This window comes from Marmota flaviventris, chromosome 6 (assembly GCF_047511675.1).
Source record: "Marmota flaviventris isolate mMarFla1 chromosome 6, mMarFla1.hap1, whole genome shotgun sequence".
NCBI lineage: Eukaryota > Metazoa > Chordata > Mammalia > Rodentia > Sciuridae > Marmota > Marmota flaviventris.
Window position 1 is genome coordinate 76247128 of NC_092503.1, and position 17206 is coordinate 76264333.

Genomic DNA, 17206 nt, shown 5'->3' on the forward strand with positions numbered 1-17206 from the left:
CAGATTTCTATTTTTTATTTGAACTCTATAATAGAATATTATTTAATATTCTATTATAGAGTTCAAATAAAAACACTACCCACTAGGACCATTTTGAAGAATAAATAAGATTATGTTTAAAGGTTTTAGACAATCTATGGCACACAGTAAGTTATCACTTCAAATTAGTTGTTAATGCTGATAATAGCATCATCAGTATCATCATTTCTACCTCCTGATTCTTATCACAAATCCTATTCCATGCCACCATGTTGGTTCACATGAGATTCACATTGTCACTACAATTTGTAGAGGGAGGAATCAGATGACACTGACACGAGTACAAGAAGGCAAAATTATTTTCAAATTCATTTCTTTTATTTTGACATTTATTCCCACATGTAGGAAGTAAAAAGAAACTTAGATATAATACTGTACTATATTTGTATAGGTAAGGAATATTAATCTAAATGACTGGCTCAAAGCCAAAACTACAGCTCCAAGTTTCTAAGATAAATTTTTTGATTTTGCTGTTCTTTTTTGTAATAAGCATTTTATTTTGGAATAGTTTGAGATTTATAGAACAATTATAAAGATAATGCAAAGAGTTTTCATAACCCACACACCTAGGTTCCCTGGTTACAAATATCTTAATATTTATCATAATTAATGAGCCAATATTGATCTATTATTACTAAAGTCAATACTTGATTCATACCTTCTTAATATTTACCTAATACCATTTGCTTATTCCAGAATTTCATCTAGAATACATTGCATTTAGTCATCCTGTCTTCTATGGCTCCCCTTGGTTATAGTTGCTCAGACTTCACTTGATTTTTATAACCATGAAAGTTTTAAAGAGCCTGAAAGAGTGTAATATAATAAAAAAAAAATCTCTCTTTGGGATTTACTTGACACTTTCCTCATAATTTTCCTATGATTATGTTTTGGTGGAAGAAAGGCCACAGAGTCAAAGTATCATTAGCATCAATCATATCCAGGGTACATAGCAGCTGATGCTAACCTTGTTCACCTGGCTGGCACTGGTTGTCAGGTTTCTACACCATAAAGTCACTCACCCTCACCCCACCATCCTTTTAATATTGTCCTCTCTAGAATGAAGCCACTAAGTACAGGTCACACTTAAGGAGTGAGGTGTTTTTTCCATGTCCTTGAAGGAGGAATACCTACATAAATTATTTAGAACAATTCAGAATCACTCTCACCCATTAATTTACTTATTCAATCTTTATGTCATTATAGATGCATGGATATTTATTTTATGATTTGGGTTATAATTCATTACTACTTTATTAATTTTGTTGCAAATTGTTTCAGCTTTGGCCATTGAGAATATTTTCAATTGGTTCCTGTGTCCCTTTGATAAACCCCATCATTGTGTTTTTTGCTTTTCTGAGCACTCCATTACTTTCTGGCTTTCCAAAATATTCTAGGCTCATCTTGCAAATTCCTGAACTAATTTTTTTCCCACATTCCCACACTAATATTGTATTTTGATATGTTACTATATCCCACCAGATTTCAAACAAGTCACTAAAATAAGGCATTTATTCAGATTCCCAAGAAATTTTTAACTCCAACATCTGGTAACTAATAGAATAAATCAAAAACAGCAAAACAACAGCAATAACAAAAATCATGGACATAATCCAAATATATGCTGGTAATTGGGTAAAGCTTTGGAAGATGAAAGACAGTAGGAAGATCCTTTCTGAAAAACAGTTCCTGGAACTTCTGTTTTCTTATGGTTGATGAGAGATACTGATAGACTTTTCTGCTAACTATCTCTTAAAATGCAGGATAAGTTTTAAAGCATCTTTTAAAATATAATTATAACCTGTCAAGGAGATAAGACATTTTTAGACTCCAATAACTAAGGGAAAGAAGGAATCCAAAGTGATTAGCAAGAACAAAGAAGAACTTGCCTTCAGAAGACTGATTCCCAGCTTAACTGCAGCTTTGATTTTTAAGGCCTACCAAGCCATAGAAGACGGGAGAAAAAAACCCAGGACCTACCCACCATATCTATAGTTGAAGCCCTAATGAGCTATACCATCTACATTATGGTGAGCTATCGATAAACCCATACTTCTTTTTCTCAAGGGACAGCAAGGGCAATTGTCTCATGCTGGAAGAAGAAGAAAATAACTCCCTTTAGAAAATTTGTAACAAGCTTGCCTTACATGGGCCATGGCCCAAATTCATTCTACCTTGAAGATATGAGGAATCTCATATCCAGAACTTAGTTCAAAGTTGGTTGTTGACTGGCACAACAGAAGGAAATCACCTCTGGAGAAATCCACCTTCAAACCAGTCATCAAAGAATTCATTCAGATGAAGATCTAAGGAATTAGAAATCATAATAAAGTCTCTAAAAAAATACAAGAAAATAAGTCACCATGGACAGCCACTTCCTAAAGAATACCTATCAGTTATTACTATCATTGAGCAAATTATAAATTAAGTGTGTTATATATATGCTTAAAAATAAAGTGGGAAGTTTTAAAAATGTGAATGAGGAGAAAGACTTTTTAAATGAACAGATATTTATAAAGCTGTAGAAATTTAAAAAAATAAAAATATATGATTTGGAATTAAAAACTCAATGGAAAAGTTCAACAGAGCTTAAACAGATTAAGAATTAATAAAAGGAAAGCCTGATCTAAACAAATGCCTGTAATGTAACACAGAATAATAGAGTCAAAAATTACGAAAGAGAAGTGAAAAGTCACAGAAAACAGAATGAGAAGCTCAGAGTGCCAAAAAGGGGAATGAGTCAGAAGAGACAGACTACCTCTAAAGAGACAATAGCTGAGAAGTTTTCACTGATTTTCATATTCAACTTTCCAATGCAGGAGGCCTAACAATATCAATCACAAAGAATAGAAAGAAATCCATACCTGAACATGTCATAATGAAAGTACACAATACCAAAGGAAAATGTGTAAAACTTGCCAGAGAGAAAAGAAAGTTCACCTAAAATGACTTTCCCAAAATAAAAGTAGGCAGAATATTGTGAAATTGTGCCTTCAATATACTAAGGAAAATAAGTACATGGAGCAAATTTAGGTATATAGATGCACTTCAACTTTTTCTGGGGTTATATTCTTATATCTTAAGTTGAAAATATTGCAGATCTAAAATACATTTAATTTGCCCAGCAACATAGTATACTATAAAGTATCAGTTGTTTCCTCCCTTGATTCTACAATTGGGAGCAGTAGTTCACTGCCGCTGCCCAGTACCAAGAGTGTCCTCCTGCATATCACTAATCTGAGAGAATAATTGTAAACTGAGCCATCTGTAATTCCTACACAAATTTATTCACCAAGTAAACCAATTACACAACATGTCAGATTTGAACTCATTGTCCAGTCATAAATTTCTCTGAGAGAAACCACAAGTAGCACAAAGCTAACCACCACCCACAGCTACCACTTAATAAGGGCTTGCTATGTGCCAGGCATTTCCCTAAGCATTATTTTAGTGCAAAAAAATCTCGGTGAGAAAGTTACTACAATTGTTACAAATGAAGAGACTGAGACTTTTAATTGATTTTTCCAAGGTCAGAAAGTTCTAAGTTTTAGAATTGGGATTTGAGCCCAAATTAATCTTTTAACAATATTTATTGAAACCTGCCATGTGCCAAGGATTTGCTAGGTATAAGAGATCCAGAGGTTAAAAAAAAAAGGCAGACAAGACTTCTATTTTCATGTGTTTATTTATTCTGACAGAGAGAAGTAAACATTAACAAGTAAAAGGTAAACATTTATGTATATATGTGTGTGCATACAAATTCTATAACATATAGGTAATTATTTCAGAAAAAGAGAGAGAGAGCTATGAATATCATCTATTTCAGAGTACTGATATGGAACTAGACATTCATCTAAAATTTAGACAGTGAACAGGGATTCACATTGCCAATTATACAAACTGCTTCTGCAGAGGTCAAAGAAGCAGCTACCAAAAACAAAGGTTTTATTGTTCAAAAAAAAAAAAAAAAAAGACACCTAACGAAAATATTTTAAGATAGCAATATCAGTGTAAATCATCTCCTAGAAATTGTTAGTCTAGCTATTAAAGAAAAAAGAAAAGATACTAAGATGGCCTTAAGAGATTCTTTAAAGCCAAGACCTGACATAGCTTAGCCAAACCTCTGTAGTCTGTTCTGCTCATTTGGGACTACTTTCCACTCCCCATCCTCACTCGCCGTCTCTGCACCCAATTCATCACTTCACAATCCTGCATCCAGGAGATGATGAACACAAAGATGGCTCTGGCAGGCTTTCCTGGCAAGGTCAAGGTGGAAAAATAATTTAGCCATTGATGTCAGAGGAATTCAGGAGATGGGAATGACTCTAGTAAGAAGCAAAGGAACTTACGATTTCCATCTCAGCCTCATAATTTGGAGGTAAACTTCCTCACTCCACAATGAAGTCTTATTTCTTGCCAGTTATTGAACTCCTTTCCCCTGTCAATCAACTTCACTTCAGTTGAATGTAAGCCATGTGGATTTCATCAGGACCTCTATTATAAACAGAGTATCAAGGAAATTGTTCTGTTTGGATTTAAAATATACTCAGTGGATGCTCTTGTAAAGAGTGACCCTACTATAGTATATAAGAATGGGAACTTGTTTTATGTTCTCCAGCTCTTTTGTTGTTGAAAGTGACATGGTACAGTTGCAGTAGTAAACTTTACACTTCACATGAGGACAATTTCTGACTCTGATGTTCCATTCCCATCACAACACCGGAGGCCACTACCAGCACCACCCAGCAGGAAGAAGAGTGCTTGTTATCCCCTTGAGATGGCTTAGTTTCTAGTCAGGTCTTTATTGAGTTGTTTTCTTGCTATATAGAATGCCAGGGTGCCTTTACTCATTCTTTCTGCAGCACAAAACCTATGAACATATCTTAAGAAGCCTGTATGAGTCTGAATAATTCTGCAGAGACACCTATTTCTAAATAATGGAATTGGTAGTTTTGCTAGAGAAATCAGTACTAACCAACAAATTTTAGCATAAATGTTCATACCTCATGTTGTGCCCTTCTTTAAAGTTTTATATATGTGTTCCAATATATGTTAAAATATTTATCCCAAGTTTATCCATATTTGTGCTTATGTTTATTTATTCATCTGTCTCATTTCCAAAACTGGTTTACAGCAACTTAAAATAAAAGAACATAAAACACTATGACATTGACCTTGATAAACTTTTAGTGAACTTTTAGCCAATTCACAGCAATTAATTTCACAGAATGAGCAGGTGCTGTTATTCCAGATCATGCAATTTTCTTTTCTTCTTAAATCAATTTATTAATATAATTTATTAAGTATATATTACCCTCATATCTTTCAAAAATAAAATAAGTAATAAGAGATGACATAGTGAAAAGTCTCTTTCCTGTCCCTGCACCGGTTCACCTATTTTTCTCTTCTAAAATCAAACCATTCCAACAAGAACTACTCTTAAGTATTTTTTAATGTATCCTTAGTGAGTTTCTTATGCATTCTAAATATGCATGTAAATTATATGTGTCTGAATGTGTGTGTGTGTGTGTGTGTGTACACAGACATGCATATATTACATTCACAAAATCTTTGTTACACTGTGCATTCAGTTGAACACCTTGTTTTTTTTTCACATATATATTTTGGAGGTCTTCTTTCAATACATAAGAGCATGAAATCAGACATTTTTACAGTTGAGTAATATTCCATTGTAAAGATTTATTTATTTAACAAGTCCATTTTAAATAAACACTAGGTCTCCAAACAATGCCAATAGCTTTATATTTTCATGTATTTTTTAAATTGTTCATCATGTTTAATTTTTGTAGTTATTACTGAGTTACTTTTCTTAAATGTTTATCCAGTGACACTCATAGCAACATGTCTTTTCCTTCATAAATTCTCCAATAACATAGCACTAATCTTCTATTAGATTATTGGTCAAGAAGCTTTTTATATATTAAAGAATCAGAATTTTTTGTATGATAAGAATTGTGAGTATTTTTCCAATTTTGTTATTTACCTTTTTACTTTTCTTAAGTGTTTTGTTTATGGCATGTAAATATCTTTCTTCCTTTGTAGAGAGTCTAATTAATCTCTCAGTATTGTTATTGTGCCTTCTAGTTCTTAACTCATAATTATGTTTCTGTTTTCATTACAAATGAATATTAAATATTAAAAATGAATTTTGCCAGATTTTTTTCTACTACATATACAGTTTCAGTTTTACATTTAAATTTACAATCTATTTTAAAGTTTATACAGGGTATGATGTGAGGTGTGAATTTAACTTTACTTTTTCAAATGACTACCCTGATGTCCAAATATGATTTAATGAAAATTCCATCTTTCCTAACTAAGTTTCATCTAGTCCCTCCACCTATCTGCCTGTTTATATGCCATTACCACAGTTTAATCATAGAAGTTTATAGTAGTACACTATATTACTTTAGAAGGATGATCCAGACAGATTATGCTAAGTGAAGCTAGCCAACCCCTAAAAAACAAATGCCAAATGTTTTCTTTGATATAAGGAGAGTAACTAAGAACAGAGTTGGGAGGAAGAACATGAGAAGAAGATTAACATTAAACAGGGGTGAGAGGTGGGAGGGAAAAGGAAAGAGAAGGGAAATTTCATGGAAATGGAAGGAGACCCTCATGGTTATACAAAATTACATACAAGAGGAAGTGAGGGGAAAGGGGGAAAAAAACAAGGGGGAGAAATGAATTACAGTAGATGGGGTAGAGAGAGAGGATGGGAGGGGAGGGGATGGGGGATAGTAGAGGATAGGAAAGGCAGCAGAATACAACAGACACTAGTATAGCAATATGTAAATCAATGGATGTGTAACCGATGTGATGCTGCAATCTGTATACGGGGTAAAAATGGGAGTTCATAACCCACTTGAATCAAAGTGTGAAATATGATTTGTCAAGAACTATGTAATGTTTTGAACAACCAACAGTAAAAATTAAAAAAAAAAAGAAAAAAAGAAGAAGGATGATCCACTCTTACTGATGTTTTCTTTAAATTTTCCTAGCTCTTCTTTTGTTTGTTTTGTTTTCATTTGAACATTAGACTCACCTTCTTAAGTTTCAGAAACATGTGAATCCTGTAAATCAATTCAATACATAATAACATCTATATATTTTCTAAGGTTTCCCATCTAAAAACAGGATATAACTTTGAATTTCCTATTCTCTTTTGTGTCTTTCAGAAGTACTTTAAAGTTTTTTTCATGTTTGTTTTCCATATGTGTTAAAATGTTTATTCCAAGCTTTTTTTTCTGGTTTTTTTTAATGGAAAATGAGAACTTCTGTTGTAGCTTCTCATTTTATTGATCATGTATTACATTAGGAACAATGATAAACACTAGGCACAGCACCGAGCAAAACAGAAAATACCCTTCCTTCATGAAGCCTATGGCTGTGATAGAGCCATACGTGAAATTATCACTGCAATCACCATATAATTCCATAGTAAAAAAAGTCCATAAGGTTAAGAATTGTGACTGAGTATCATAGAAACAGAATCTGGACTGCAATGTCAGATGAGAGTTCCCTGATGAAATGCTACTTTATAAGGTCGGAGAGTCATAGTTTAACCTGCGTAATTACCAAAGGTTTAAAACTTCTTGTGATCCTTTTGTGCTCAGCATGGATGCAATATACTGTGTACCTTTATATACTGGACTCTGAATTACTGAAATATTAAGATACTCAATGAAGAAAAACTCTGATTCCATTGCCAGTACACGTCAACATGTCAGTTTCCAGAAAAGAGTCTCAAAGCAAAGCACCTCAGCCCTTACTAGAGTTGCCAGATAAAGTGTCCTTATATAAAATTATTTTTTCTTTACATAAAATTCAAATTTAACTGAGTTTCCTTATCTCTTACTCTTTAAATCTGACAATCTTAAACTTTATAAAACAGGTAGAATTAAACAATAGCAAATTATTATATAATAAAAGCAAAGATATATCATGGAAAACAGTAAAATATATGGCCCTAAGGTAAAAATAGGAAAATTAAGTTTGAGTATGCTTCTTGCAATATATTCCCTGATTCCTAAGTAGTACTCATCAATTATTCTTTTGTGTTGTTAGAGATACTTATAAAGATAATTTCAAAAATAGGTAACAAATTAAAAAAGTAATCTCTAAAGTTTGTGTGTGTGTGTATGTGTGTGTGTGTGTGTTTAAGTGCCAAGATTGGAGAGAAATATACCATAAGGAAAGTGAGATAAAATTTTAAAATAAATAAGTAAAACATACCAGATTTGTACATTTGCTTAAAGCAGGTTCTTCTATGTGAAAACATCACTAGTTGTGCCCAGGCTCATTAATAAGATTGGGCCATATCCATTTGGGGACGAACCTCGAAGTAAAGGTACGAAGATGAAATGTCCTCTGACTATTTCCTTTAAAGACAAAAGACCTTTATACCCTTGATGTATAAAGTGAGTGTCATGATAGGTATCCTAGAAAATGAAGCTGACAATTTGAAGCTTAAAGGAAGACAATGTTGCATGTGTAGAAGAGACCACAAAGAAGAAGTAAGGCAGAGAAACTGGTAAGAGCAGAGAATGCAGAGGTGAAGAGAAGGGGAATGGGCACAGAATCAAGATGCAAGCAGCCAACATGCGATTCTATGGGTTGGGACTACCTATATCAAGCCATGATATTTTCTGCTGGTCAGAAGAGGCAAATTCAAGCCAAGGCTGCCCTCTGCTATGAAAAGTCTAAATTAGAGAACATTTTCAGCAAAATGCAATTTTATGTTTTTTAATATGTTCATTAACATGAACTTCTCTAAATGTATAAAATAATCTGTCTTCACAGAACAATCTTTTACCTTCCTAATTTGTCCAACATTCTTAACTCACATGACCAAAATTAAGTATAATGCAGCCTTGTCCAAATGATGAGTTGTGTATTATTGCAGTGCAGTTCATGGGTGTTTCCCTCTGCTCTCTGGCTCTCTTTCTCTCCTTCTGTTATTCTAAAAGGCAGTTATAGTCTATTTTACAACTTCAAAGTCTGACCATCCTCTTCTACAACACAGGTAGTTTTGTTTGGGCTGCTGTAGGATAGCGTTATATTTAGAGTCCTTTAAAGAATGGAGAGAACTGAGGCCCAGCTAATTAAGAAATGACAGCAGTCTCTGGTGTCTCTTATGCTGGTTGTCTCCTCTGGACTATGTGGAATTGAAATTCTGTTTGGTTGGGAATGACTTCCCCAGATGTTCTCATTTCAGAATTCCTGAAGCCGAGTGCTCCTTTGATTCAGTAGGTCTATGAAATCAGTATTTTTGAAGTATCTTCCAGTAAGGGGAATCCCTGCTCATCTCCTTTCATCAAGGAGAGCTGAAATGAAGCAATGCTGCTTAGGTTGACCAGAGATGCTGGAGCCAAGGACTGGCTAATAAGTGGACTTTTGTTTGCCATCTCTGATGGGAAGTAGCTGTCTGAAGCATGCCACTGAGGAAGGTTCAAAAGCACACCCAAATTGTAGGAGAAAGCACACCCACAGAGATCAGTAATGTCTGCCAGGGACAGTGAGGGAAAGAACCAGAATGTGAGCTAGTGGTCTACCATTACTAGTCACAAATGCTCCACAAATTACCTTCTGAAACAAATACTTAATGAACGTCTAGAACTCTACTGGATAAGAAAAAAAATGAGATTCTAATATTCACACAGATATAGAAAATAATAATGAGCTACATCATACTGAGAGGATATCTGTCCACCTGGGCACAAGGCCCTGACTTTGAAGGGAGAAACATGTTGATTTGATGCATACCTAGAGACAAATGTTTGATTAAAAGAGAATTTTTTTTTTTATTTTTAGATTCCTGGCACACAGAGAAAGAAAATTATGGGAAGAGTAGATTTTTATTTGCTAAAATAAAAGAAACTTGTAGCGAGTCAAAACTTTCCAATCCTGTAGTAGTTTTTTTATAATTATGTGGAAAAATCCACAAAAAAGAAAGCAAGGAATTCCCTAGTGTCCCACGGTGACTCCTGCTCTCTCTGGCCACCACTGGAAGAATTGTGCAAATGTTTGCTTACTGGCTTCTCACCTCTTTGGTGTTTCCATTTCCTCTTGGTGGTTCTTTTTTTTTTTTTTTTTTAAATAGAACTTGTATTACTTAATGTAAGAAAGAATAGAAAATATTGGGCTTTTTGAAAACTGGCTTAAGGAGTAATAATACTTCATCCATGAGGCACCAAAGCTTTTAAGTTGGGAATTGGGCTTGTACCTTTAATGATTCTATTTACATACTGAACCATTCCTTCAATACAAAGATGCTGCACAGGGTTCAGTTAGTTGGATTGAACTCCAACAACAACACCAAATTACCAGACACTTGGCCCAATATTCCTACCACATGGCACCAGTGGCAAGAGGGAGTTCTCTTGGCCAGTCAGAATGACTGAAAATCATTGAATCTTTTTCCACATGTTGTGCCAAACAGGGCAGTCAGTGACTCGGAAATCCCATCTGCTACAACACAAGCATACTGCATTGGGAAAGAAAAAAAATATAGAAAGTGTCTTTTTTCACTTTGAGTTCTCATTTGTTCTTTTGCATTCTTTTAGCATTTCAACTGTTTTGGAGTGTGGAGCAAAAGAGGGAATAAAGAGGAAGAGGCAGAGATTTCCCCTAAATTCTGGAATTTATCATTGCTGGGTCAGATACATGATACCCAAAGTGGTTCCAACCCCTCTCATTAGGGTGTGGTAGGGTCAGGGCTGAGATTGAAGAACCCAGAAAGTTGTAATAGACTTATTGCAGAACAAAAGGGCTCTTCTGAAATCAGTGTAGGTTTGAGAGAGAAAAGAGGGAAACTATTCATTATATGGTTAAAGAAAGGATAAAAAAGAGATACAGTCACAAATCCTGAAACGTGTTTTACAGGGGTGTTCCAAGAGATTGGAAAAATTTCAGGTGCTTGGGTTTTGCAAATTACGTCTGAGGTTTTGCCATTATTTGGCAATTTATCTAATGTATGAAATATGATATGTCAAGAGCTTTGTAATATTTTGAACAACCAATAAAAAAGCATAATCTTCCAAATTTATGGGCAAAATAAAAAACCCTCTGCATAAATCATAAATACTTGATACCTTTCCAAATTCTAGGTTTCTTAATCAAACGTGGGTCCTGGAGCCCAGTAAGGTCTAGTGCTGCTTCAAATAAAATAAGGTGAGGAAGTTCTCCTAACATCACTTTCCACTGCCAAACCTCCCCTAACCTACCTCAATAACCCCTAAACCAAATACATAACCCTGAACTTAACTTACTTCACAGAAAGTAAAAGATTGGCCAAGAATTTTATTTAACCACTACTTTTAGATTTCACTTGTAGATTAGAGAGTACCTTTCATAACTTTATTCCAAATCATATAAGGTGGTGTAAGAAAATAGCTGTCATGGTCTATGGCCTTCATAGATGCTAAATATGTTTTGAAAGAAGTAATTGCCATAATACTGATTATTTTGTAAGAATGTTAGTGTAGACTGACAAGTCACCAGTTTGCTCAGCTTTTTAAAATTGAGAATAAAGCTTTTTATTTACTTAAGAGTCTATCTTGTTCAGCCTGCATGGCAGTTGGACCTATTTAATTCTATGCACTTTCAATCTTCACTTCTATGCAATCTAAATTTATGCCATTGTATATGGTTAACTGAGATCTCGCTCCCTTCTCTCTCTTTCTCTCTCTTTAGCTCCTCCTTCTTATTTTCCCTTCCATCCCCCTCTCTTTCTCCTACTTCATTTTTTTTTAATCAAGCTTATCTCCACATAAGTAAAATATCCACTTGGCTCATATCTTTGTAACCAGTGTTCTTAAAGAAAGTAGTGCAACCTCTTGATATCTACATGGATTTTCAGAAAGACTTATATATATCTGTATTATACAGTGTGCCTATCTCTGAACCAATTGTTTTGGTCTAGGAATTAAAGTCCTCTGATTTTCCTGCCTGCCCCAGGGTTAGAGGTACTTGATGCCTATTGATTGACAGTCCCTGGGGTGGGAAGGGCAAATTCCCAAAAGGAAGATGTGAAAAACAAAGAGAAGACCAAAGTTATAAATGGACACTATAAAAGCAGATTAGGACTTGAATCTAAACAATTCTAATATTAACTACTAACCAATAACAAATCAAGTACATTTGAGATGTATTTTATTGCCTGCTTTGCACCATTTTTACTACTTCTTTGCTAATGGTCATCCTAATTCAATCCTCCAAGTAGTATCTGCCTGGGCTTCTTGTTGTTGTCTAGATACAAGTGCATTTTTTCCTAAAATTTGTGGTTTACCAAACACTGTTGGGTTGAATATACATGTCTATATTATATTTTTTATTATGAGTAATTAAACATTATTCTGACCTCCTTGTGGATCTTTAACATGAAAGGCAGCTTCTGCATAAGGGTTTTTATTCTTTATCTGTGGAGTTCCTAAGGTTGGGCATGAAACCATTGTCCTTCCAAGAATCTATCCTTAAATGTGCCTTGTACCCTTCTCTTTCATTCTGATCTAGGCAAGATCCTATACATGACCAGAAAAGAGATATCAGACAGGCTCTGCCCCTGACTAGTCAAACCACAGCAAACCCACTGCAGGAGGAAGGAAAGCCTATCTATGAGGGCTAAAGGCCCAAGGAGCAGTGGGAAAGGAAGTTGTAGCCAAAGCAGAAGCCCTGCCTTGCTGTGTCCAATAGTCATTCCCACTGTGTGCAGAGTCCAGCAGTAACTTTCCCACAGACATGGCAAAGGTCCTTCTTCTACAGAGCAACAGCCTCTCCTCTGGTGGCCACAGGCCTGCTGCACCCAGTAGTCCCCAAACCCCGCCCCTGTGCACCGCACACACACATATCCTCTAAGTGTTGGCTGTGGAAATAAATGCCACAATGAGGATGGTCACTTTGACCAATAATAGCAGTGCCTGGCCAGCTAAAGAGCAGCTGAGGAAGTCCCAGCCACTGCTAGCATCATACCTCTTCCCAGGATCAGGTTGATGGAGTGTCAGTTCCTACTCACCCAGTGGAAATCAAAGGCCAGAGGGGTAGGCTGATGACAATGGCCACCCAGGCTCCAGTGAGACAGTCTTGGTGTTGCCCTGCTATGTGGCATGGTGGCATGGTGATCAGTGACCACAGCCAAGACCTGGAGCAGGAAACCAGCAGCAGCCCTCCCACTTGACTGCCCAAAGCTGACCCTTGCCTGCAGAGATGCCTCTCCCAGCACCATGTGGGACAAGACTGTGATCCATTCACCCCCAGACTTGGGGCCATGGCACCACAAATGGCAATGAGTTTGGAGAGACAGGAAAAGAGTCTTCATCTCCAGACTAGAAGGACACATAGAAGCTGGCAACCTAGAGTCCTAAGAATGGCTCTGCAGGAATGCCAGTTTCCATGACCAGTCATTGATATACATTTAGTCCTAAACTTTCCAGAGCCCTAAAGCCACTGCACATGCATATGGAGAAGAAACACTAATTCGACCGACAAAGAGAAGGAAACACCCACTGGAATCTGGACTGAGCAGCTGAGTGAGTGTGAGCCCAAGTGGGGCACACATTGGGGAGACAGCGACCAAGCCTGCAGATCCCCTGGGCAGCCTCAGCCAGGTTTTAGAACTGGGCGATAGTGCAGGCTTGAAGATGGCTGGTTGTGCAGTTCCTGATTGCAGTATCCTAAGGCCGGAACCTGCCCACCTCCATAGGCCCCGCTTCCTCAGCCAGTCTTGGGTGAGCCTGGTGAGCCTCCACAAAGGAGACTCTAAGGGCCTTTGCAAAGATGTTTCCCTCTGCTAAGATTGTTCTCCCTGATATCTGATACCCATGTGGCTATCCCTCTCATCTTCTTTAAGTCTTTGCACATCCTAACCATCCTACCTAAAATTATAACCTGCCCCCTTCACTCCAACTACCCCCATGAGGTACCTCTGCTGTTTCCTCTTTTTTCCCATAGCACTTATCACTTTTTAAGATATTAAAATTTACCTATTTATTATTTTACTTGTACATTGTTCAATATCTAATTGAATGCAAGCTCAAAGGGTAGAAGGGATCTGTGTTACATTCTAAGCATCTACAATGGTGCCTGGCTCATAGATACCCAGAGAGATGAATATATTTCCATAAAGCACCAAAAGCATAACCAAGCTGTTCTAGAAACCTTAACACAGCAAAATTTAGGACTGTAACTTAATATTAGATATATGTTCTAAAAATTTAGTAAGAAAAAAATTATTAAGAAATTCCCTAGCCTCAGGGAATTTCTCCCCTTAGTTTATAGACCTTTTCATGACTTCTTTTAAGCCTTCTCTTCTTTTTGTCTTTCTTTATCGCTTCAGAAAAGCTCCTAGAGAGTTAGTTGCACATTCTCGTCCATATTAGGCAGAACAAAACAGTCTTCTCTTTCCTTATCTCCTTGAGTATCAAATGCCCAGAAGACCTCATTTTATCAACCAGATGAGTCCAGCAAGAAATGTCTTGATGTTTCTCAACAGAACTCTCCAGTTTTAAAATCATGCTCTCCTTTCCTAAACCAGGAAGCAAGCACTGAGATTTTTTATCTAAGCAGAACTTTCTTCTGCTATACATATCAATATATCCAGAAATGTCAACACCAAAATAGTGATCTCAATGTAGAAGGTAATGATGATTTTTGTTCATTTTGCTTATCTTACTTTCTGTCTTTTCCAAAATAAACATGTGGTACTTGTGTAATAAGGAAGGAAATTCTAACATATTTTCTCCATAATATGAGCCTGCATATGTAGCAAGTAAGTAAATAGCTCTTGAGACATTAGTGATAAAGTAAAGCATATGTGTGCTAAACCTGGATAGGGAAGGATAGAAAGAAAGGGCCACTTCTGGTTAACATGAAGGACCAAGTATCTCCCTCCATAAACAATTAAGAAACTGAACAAAAATATGAATTAGTGATTTTCAGATATTGACAGGCAGCATAAGGACAGTCATCCTTGGGAAAAGGAACATGTGAGAATAACAGGAGAACAGAGGAGAGTTTATTATTGTTTCCAGACTGTAGAGCAAGATGGGAGAACTCAGAGTCTATCAGCTGCTTCTCTGAGTTGAAGATGGAGAGACAGGGTCCGCTGTAATTCTGATGAAGAGAATTGAGAGGAGAGAACTTAGTGGAGAGAAGAGAGTTGTAAGAGAAGGAGGGTTCCAGAGAAAGAGCTGGAGATCTGCACAAGGTTAACTGGAATCTTCAGCTAATACTGACGAGCACATGTGTGAGGAAACCGCCTGGTGCTAAGGACAAAACCTCAGAAAAGGAAAAGGCAGAACAATACTCAGAGCTCACACAGAGTCGCGAAGGGTTTGTACCATAGAAAGAATCTTTATAATCTACAGGGAATCAGGCAGAGTACTCAAAAAGGCCTGGGCTCAGTAGTGGGTAAAAATTAGTCCTAGACTTAAAATCTTTTTTGTTAACCCACCTTAATAAAGTTTAAACGCATGCCTTGAGAGGATATATCTGTTCCCAAGTAACTTAACTGCATTCCTAGAACAAAGCTCAAGGATATGTTTTAAAATAGAAAAAACATCTAGTACTAAACAAAGTAGCATTCACCATATTTGTCATGCAACAAAAAACTACCAAATATGCAAAAAAGCAATATAATATGACTCATAACTCAAAGAAAAATCAACTATTAAAAATAGACTCAAAAATTAGAGAGGCGACAGAATTAGTAGGCAAGGACATTAAAATAGCTTTTAATAAATATAAACATAATAAGGAGAGATTAGAAGATTTTAAAAATACTCCAAAACTGAACTCCCAGAATCAAAAACAATGATTACCAGATGAAATTTGCAGCAGATTAGACACAGTAGAATAAAAAGTTGATAAACTTGAAGGCAGAGAAATAGAAATATGAAAAAAATAGAAACAGACAATAGAAATATAAAAAGAATGTCAATGAACTGTGGGAAAGCAACTTCAACTATGAGACAACCCAATAAATATGTAATAGTAGTCCCCAAGGAAGACCAGAGACAAAAGACAGAAATATTTGCAAAGACACTGACTGAAACATTTCTAAATTTTATAAAATCTACAAATACACATCTCCAAAAAGTTCAATGAACCCCAGTATAAATCATAAAGAAAAAATAAAGAAAATCATACCAAAGCAACTAGTCTAATTGCTTAACTAATAATAATAATAATAATAATAATAATAATAATAATAATTTTTTTTAAAAAAAAGCACTTTAAACACAACCAAAGAAAAAGACAGGTTCTGTACCGAGGAACAAGGAAGACAATTAAATTTGCATTAGAAGCAATGCAAGCCAGAGGACAGCATTTTCATTTTATTGTAAAATGAAAAAAAATACTATCAACCTAAAATTATATACACAGAAAAATATTCTTCATAAATAAAGGTAAGATTAAAAACATAATCAGTTGTACAAAGCCTGATAAAATTCCCAATGAGACATTACACACACACACACACACGTACACACACACACACACACACGTACACACACACACACACACGTACACACACACACACACACACACATACACACACACCATGGTTAAAACAAATCCTTCATGTACAAGAACTTTGATATCACATGGAAACCAGGGTTGACACAAAGGAATGAAGAACACAGTATAAATGTTTTTTTATTTATTATTTTTAAAATGTCTTTAAAAGATAACTGGCTTTTGAAAAAACAAATAATAAACAATGGAGTTTGAAGTTTACAACATGTAGAAATAAAATATATGGCAATAACACAAAGGCTGGGGGAATGGAAGTACACAATTTGCTATATTCTTTTGCTGTATCTAAAGTGATGAAGTTTTACTTGAAGATATTCTGTTACAAAAGTTACAAACGAATGTCAGTAAAGGGGGCAGAGAGAGAAGAGGGGAGGGGAGGGGAGGGGAGGGGAGGGGGGATAGTAGAGGATAGGAAAGACAGCAGAATACAACAGACACTAGTATGGCAATATGTAAATCAATGGATGTGTAACTGATGTGATTCTGCAATCTGTATATGGGGTAAAAATGGGAGCTCATAACCCACTTGAATCAAATTGTGAAATATGATATATCAAGAACTATGTAATGTTTTGAACAGCCAACAATAAAAAATAAAAAAAAATAAAAAAAA